Source organism: Oncorhynchus nerka, linkage group LG9b, assembly GCF_034236695.1.
Source record: "Oncorhynchus nerka isolate Pitt River linkage group LG9b, Oner_Uvic_2.0, whole genome shotgun sequence".
Lineage (NCBI taxonomy): Eukaryota > Metazoa > Chordata > Actinopteri > Salmoniformes > Salmonidae > Oncorhynchus > Oncorhynchus nerka.
Window position 1 is genome coordinate 40,579,371 of NC_088424.1, and position 6,000 is coordinate 40,585,370.

General features: G+C 45.6%; 1 protein-coding gene across 3 annotated transcripts in view; it reads right to left on the reverse strand.

Annotated features, from left to right (window-relative positions):
* LOC115123975 (muscleblind-like protein 1) overlaps window positions 1–6,000 on the reverse strand; it is a 117,405-nt gene that overhangs the window by 102,434 nt on the left and 8,971 nt on the right. Inside the window, exon 2 of one of the 3 annotated variants that reach the window (XM_065013686.1) lies at window positions 4,225–4,376. The exons of the other annotated variants lie outside the window; for them this stretch is intronic. The gene's annotated coding sequence lies outside the window, so the exon portion shown is untranslated. The remainder of the gene's footprint in view (window positions 1–4,224; window positions 4,377–6,000) is intronic. 3 annotated transcript variants of the gene reach the window in all.

Here is a 6,000-nt window from a genome sequence, read left to right on the forward strand (position 1 = left end):
AGGGGGAGATATAGAAGAGGGGGAGACATCGAAGAGGGGGAGACATAGAAGAGGGGGAGATATAGAAGAGGGGGAGACATCGAAGAGGGGGAGACATAGAAGAGGGGGAGATATAGAAGAGGGGAGATATAGAAGAGTGGGAGACATCGAAGAGGGGGAGACATAGAAGAGGGGGAGACATAGAAGAGGGGAGACATAGAAGAGGGGGAGACATAGAAGAGGGGGAGATATAGAAGAGGGGGAGACATCGAAGAGGGGGAGACATAGAAGAGGGGGAGACATAGGGGGAGAGACATAGAAGCGGGGGAGACATAGAAGAGGGGGAGACATAGTAGAGAAGAGGGGAGAGATAGAAGAGGGGAGAGATAGAAGAGGGGGAGAGATAGAAGAGGGGGAGAGATAGAAGAGTGGGAGACATCGAAGAGGGGAGACATAGAAGAGGGGGAGACATAGAAGAGGGGGAGACATAGAAGAGGGGGAGACATAGTAGAGAAGAGGGGAGAGATAGAAGAGGGGGAGAGATAGAAGAGGGGGAGAGATAGAAGAGGGGGAGACAGACGAGAGGGGAGACAGACGAGAGGGGAGACAGAGGGGGAGACACAGAGGGGGAGTGATAGAAGAGGGGGAGATAGAAGAGGAGACAGAGAGGGGAGAGACAGTATAGGGGAAGATAGAAGAGGGGGAGACGGAGGGAGACAGAGGGGGAGACAGAGGGGGAGACACAGAGGGGGAGAGATAGTAGAAGGGGAGATAGAAGAGGGAGAGAGATAGAATAGGAGAGACAGAAGAGGGAGAGAGATAGAATAGGAGAGATAGAAGAGGGAGAGAGATAGAATAGGAGAGACAGAAGAGGGAGAGAGATAGAATAGGAGAGATAGAATAGGAGAGATAGAAGAGGGAGAGAGATAGAATAGGAGAGATAGAAGAGGGAGAGAGATAGAATAGGAGAGACAGAAGGGGAGATATTTTAAAAAGATAGGAGGAATAGCAAGAGGGAAAGAAGAGGGGATGAAACAGAGGGGGAGAGATAGAATAGGAGAGATAGAAGAAGGAGAGAGATAGAATAGGAGAGATAGAAGAGGGAGAGAGATAGAATAGGAGAGATAGAAGGGGAGAGATTTTAAAAAGATAGGAGGAATAGCAAGAGGGAAAGAAGAGGGGATGAAACAGAGGGGGAGAGATAGAATAGGAGAGATAGAAGAAGGAGAGAGATAGAATAGGAGAGATAGAAGAGGGAGAGAGATAGAATAGGAGAGATAGAAGGGGAGAGATTTTAAAAAGATAGGAGGAATAGCAAGAGGGAAAGAAGAGGGGGTGAAACAGTGGAAAGAAGTTGAAAAGAATCAAAAGATTAAGGGAGCGAAGGGAAGGAATTCAGGAGAAAATTCTGGAGGGCTTCTGACAGATTACACCGGGCTTCTTTCCTGAGCCTTGCTCCTTCAGTGCCTCAATAATATGGCACGCAATGAACACACACCTTCGCCAGTCAGTCTACCTCCAAACCCAGCTATACCCCCAGCCTCAGCCTCAGCCCCAACCTCAGCCCCAACCTCAGCCACCCAGCATTGGAGTCAGCCCCATACCCCACCTACCACGCCAGCCCAGCATAGCCCCAGCACCCCAGTCCACTGGCCCAGAACCTCAGTTTAAGCCCCAGCCTACCACTCCATCCCCCAGCCTCCAGCCTCCAGCCCAGAATCGTTCTCAGGGATTTTTTCTTCTTCGAAAAGTCAAAGTCCAAAAAGTGTAACAAATATCAAATTGGAAATATATGAATTTTATTTATTTATGTTTATACATTTTTGAAGTGGAAAAAAAACTTAAATTGTAAACTTGCAGAAAATGCAGAAAAGAGTGCAGAATGCAGAAAAGAGACCTATATATTTTATATAATAAATATTTGAAATCTAACAATCACTAAAATAGGAGTATTGATGATGTTATAATGTTTGAGCATAATAACACAGCATTAGCCATGGCAAAATGCATAGAATTGCAGGAACTTAGAAATTGTTTTAACATTTCTCTCTCATGTCCATGGAGAAATCTGTAAAGAAATCTGTAAAGATATTAGAAGATGGGGGCCTCAAATGTTCTTTTCATGGGCCTTGACCGAATTCAACAACACCGTGGGCTGACCTCGCCCATTAACACGCCCCCTGCCACGCCCCCCCCCCACATAAGCTCCTTTTTTGATCCAGAAAAAAGACTGGTTCTGGAAATGCATTGGGAAGCAGATATTCCTTACTGAGCCAGATGAGGCCCAGCTGCCCCTCATAAAGACTGCCTTCACTGGGCCAGACAAAGGCATCACCTGGCCTGTCTGGCCTGCACAGCTGTGCCAGTGTTGACTTAGGCAACTCCATCCCTACTTATCCTCCTCCCGGGGAAAGCAGGAGCCTCTTGGAGCAGGATTTGGACCCAATACTGCAATACCCAGGAGCCATGGGAAGAGAGTTATCCTGATATCATGAGCCATCCCATGGAGCCATGGGAAGAGAGTTATCCTGATATCACGAGCCATCCCATGGAGCCATGGGAAGAGAGTTATCCTGATATCACGAGCCATCCCATGGAGCCATGGGAAGAGAGTTATCCTGATATCACGAGCCATCCCATGGAGCCATGGGAAGAGAGTTATCCTGATATCACGAGCCATCCCATGGAGCCATGGGAAGATAGTTATCCTGATATCACGAGCCATCCCATGGAGCCATGGGAAGAGAGTTATCCTGATATCACGAGCCATCCCATGGAGCCATGGGAAGATAGTTATCCTGATATCACGAGCCATCCCATGGAGCCATGGGAAGAGAGTTATCCTGATATCACGAGCCATCCCATGGAGCCATGGGAAGATAGTTATCCTGATATCACGAGCCATCCCATGGAGCCATGGGAAGAGAGTTATCCTGATATCACGAGCCATCCCATGGAGCCATGGGAAGATAGTTATCCTGATATCACGAGCCATCCCATGGAGCCATGGGAAGATAGTTATCCTGATATCACGAGCCATCCCATGGAGCCATGGGAAGAGAGTTATCCTAATATCACGAGCCATCCCATGGAGCCATGGGAAGAGAGTTATCCTGATATCACGAGCCATCCCATGGAGCCATGGGAAGATAGTTATCCTGATATCACGAGCCATCCCATGGAGCCATGGGAAGAGAGTTATCCTGATATCACGAGCCATCCCATGGAGCCATGGGAAGAGAGTTATCCTGATATCACGAGCCATCCCATGGAGCCATGGGAAGATAGTTATCCTGATATCACGAGCCATCCCATGGAGCCATGGGAAGAGAGTTATCCTGATATCACGAGCCATCCCACAGGATTACAAGCACAGTGCTCACGCCAAAAAAAGTACTTTTTATTGATTTACTTGTGCGTATTTGGAGGGGTTGTGTAAAGATGTGTAGTTATTCATTTGCGTGTGTTTGTCTATCTAGTACTTATTTGTGTATTGACATGTTTGTGTCTATTTTCATTGGACAGATGTGTCTATTTAGTGACTATTTCCATTCTTGTGACAGTTCTATCTTTCTATGATTTGCAGAGAGCATTATTATGATTTAATATCTTGTTATTTCTTGTTGATTTACCACCAGCAGATTCTGAGGTCTCCCCCCCATCACCACGAAAACATAGAATGCCAGGGTACGGGTTTCCAGAACCACGGGTCTCCAGAACCTATCACAGCTCACAGACACATATAAAATATTTTACCAACACGTCATAGTCGACAGATACAGTATACCGACTAGAAAGGCCACAACACAATGAGAGGGAGAGAGAGAGAGAGAGAGACAGAGAGAGAGAGACAGAGAGAGAGAGACAGAGAGAGAGATAGAGAGAGAGAGACAGAGAGAGAGACAGAGAGAGAGAGAGATACAGAGAGAGAGAGAGATACAGAGAGAGAGAGAGAGAGAGAGAGAGAGAGAGCGAGAGAGAGAGAGAGAGACAGAGAGAGAGAGAGATACAGAGAGAGAGAGAGATACAGAGAGAGAGAGAGAGAGAGAGAGAGAGAGAGAGAGAGAGAGAGAGAGCGCCATGGCAGAACACTGATATTACTGTCTTGAAGGAAATCACACACAGAACAAGCAGTATGGCTGGTGGCATTGTCATGCTGGAGGGTCATGTCAGGATGAGCCTGCAGGAAGGGTACCACATGAGGGAGGAGGATGTCTTCCCTGTAACGCACAGTGTTGAGATTACCTGCAATGACAACAAGCTCAGTCTGATGTTGCTCTGACACACCACCCCAGACCATGACGGACCCTCCACCTCCAAATCGATCCCGCTCCAGAGTACAGGCCTCGATGTAACACTCATTCCTTCGACAATAAACGCGAATCCGACAATCACCCCTGGTGAGACAAAACAGCGACTCATCAGTGACAGTCCTTTTTGACAGTCCTGTCTGGTCCAACGACGGTGGGTTTGTGCCCATAGGCAAAGTTGTTGCCGGTGATGTCAGTTTTCATAACTGTGACCTTAATTGCCTACCGTCTGTAAGCTGTTAGTGTTTTTAAGCTGTTCCACAGGTGCATGTTCATGAATTGTTTATGGGTCATTGAACAAGCATGGAAACAGTGTTTAGACCCTTTACAATGAAGATCTGTGAAGTTATTTAGATTTTTACGAATTATCTTTGAAAGACAAAGTCCTGAAAAAGGGACGTTTTTTTTTTTTTTTAAAAGAAGCCATTTCCCTTTACGGTTGTGAGGTCTGGGGTCCGCTCACCAACCAAGAATTCACCAAATGGGACAAACATAAAACGTAAAACACCAAATAATGCATGCAGAGCAGAATTAAGCCGATACCCGCTAATTATCAAAATCCAGAAAAGAGCCGTTAAATTCTTCAACCACCTAAAAGGAAGCGATTCCCAAACAAAGCTATCGCCTCCAGAGAGATGAACCTGGAGAAGAGTCCCCTAAGCAAGCTGTTCCTGGGGCTCTGTTCACAAACACAAACAGACCCCACAGAGCCCCAGGACAGCAACACAATTAGGCTCAACCAAATTATGAGAAAACAAAAAGATAATTTCTTGACACATTGAAAATAATTCACCAAAAAAACAGAGCAAACATAGGAATGCTATTTGGCCCTAAACCACTGTGACTGACCCAAAATTAAGGAAAGCTTTGACTATGTGCAGACTCAGTGAGCATAGCCTTGGTATTGAGAAAGGCCGCCGTAGGCAGACCTGGCTCTCAAGAGAAGACACTGCCCTCAAAATGAGGTGGAAACTAGCTGCTCTTCCTTACCTCTAACCAAATGTATGACCATATTAGAGACACATATTTCCCTCAGATTACACAGATCAACAAATAATTTAAAAACAAACCCAATTTTGTTAAACTCCCATATTTACTGGGTGAAATTCCACAGTGTGCCATCACAGCAGCAAGACTTGTGACCTGTTGCCACGAGAAAAGGGCAACCAGTGAAGAACAAATACCATTGTAAATACAACCTGTATATATGTTAATTTATTTTCCCTTTGGTACTTTAACTATTTGCACATCGTTACAACACTGTATATAGACATAATGTGACATTTGAAATGTCTTTATTATTTTAGAACTTTTGTTTATTTCACTTTTGTTTATTATCTACTTCACTTGCTTTGGAAATGTTAACATGTGTTTCCCATGCCAATAAAGCCCCTTGAATTTAACCGAATTGAAAGAGAGAGAGAGGAGGGAGGGCGAGAGAGGGGGAGGGAGGGAGAGGAAGGGTGAGAGAGGGGGAGGGAGGCCACAGCCGGAGATTTGGGTCCAGGGATCATTTTTTTACCCATAGAGAGTATGCGAGGTCAGAGGTGTTGTTGCACTTGACTATTGCAACCAGCTTCCCTCGGCCTAACTGGAACAAAGGTGAAACGCCTAGTTCGGAAAATAGTTGAATCAAGCTTCCATTAAAAAAAACTGACATTTTGTCTATGACTCCAATCGTTTCATCACCTACAGTATTTCAGTGAAATGT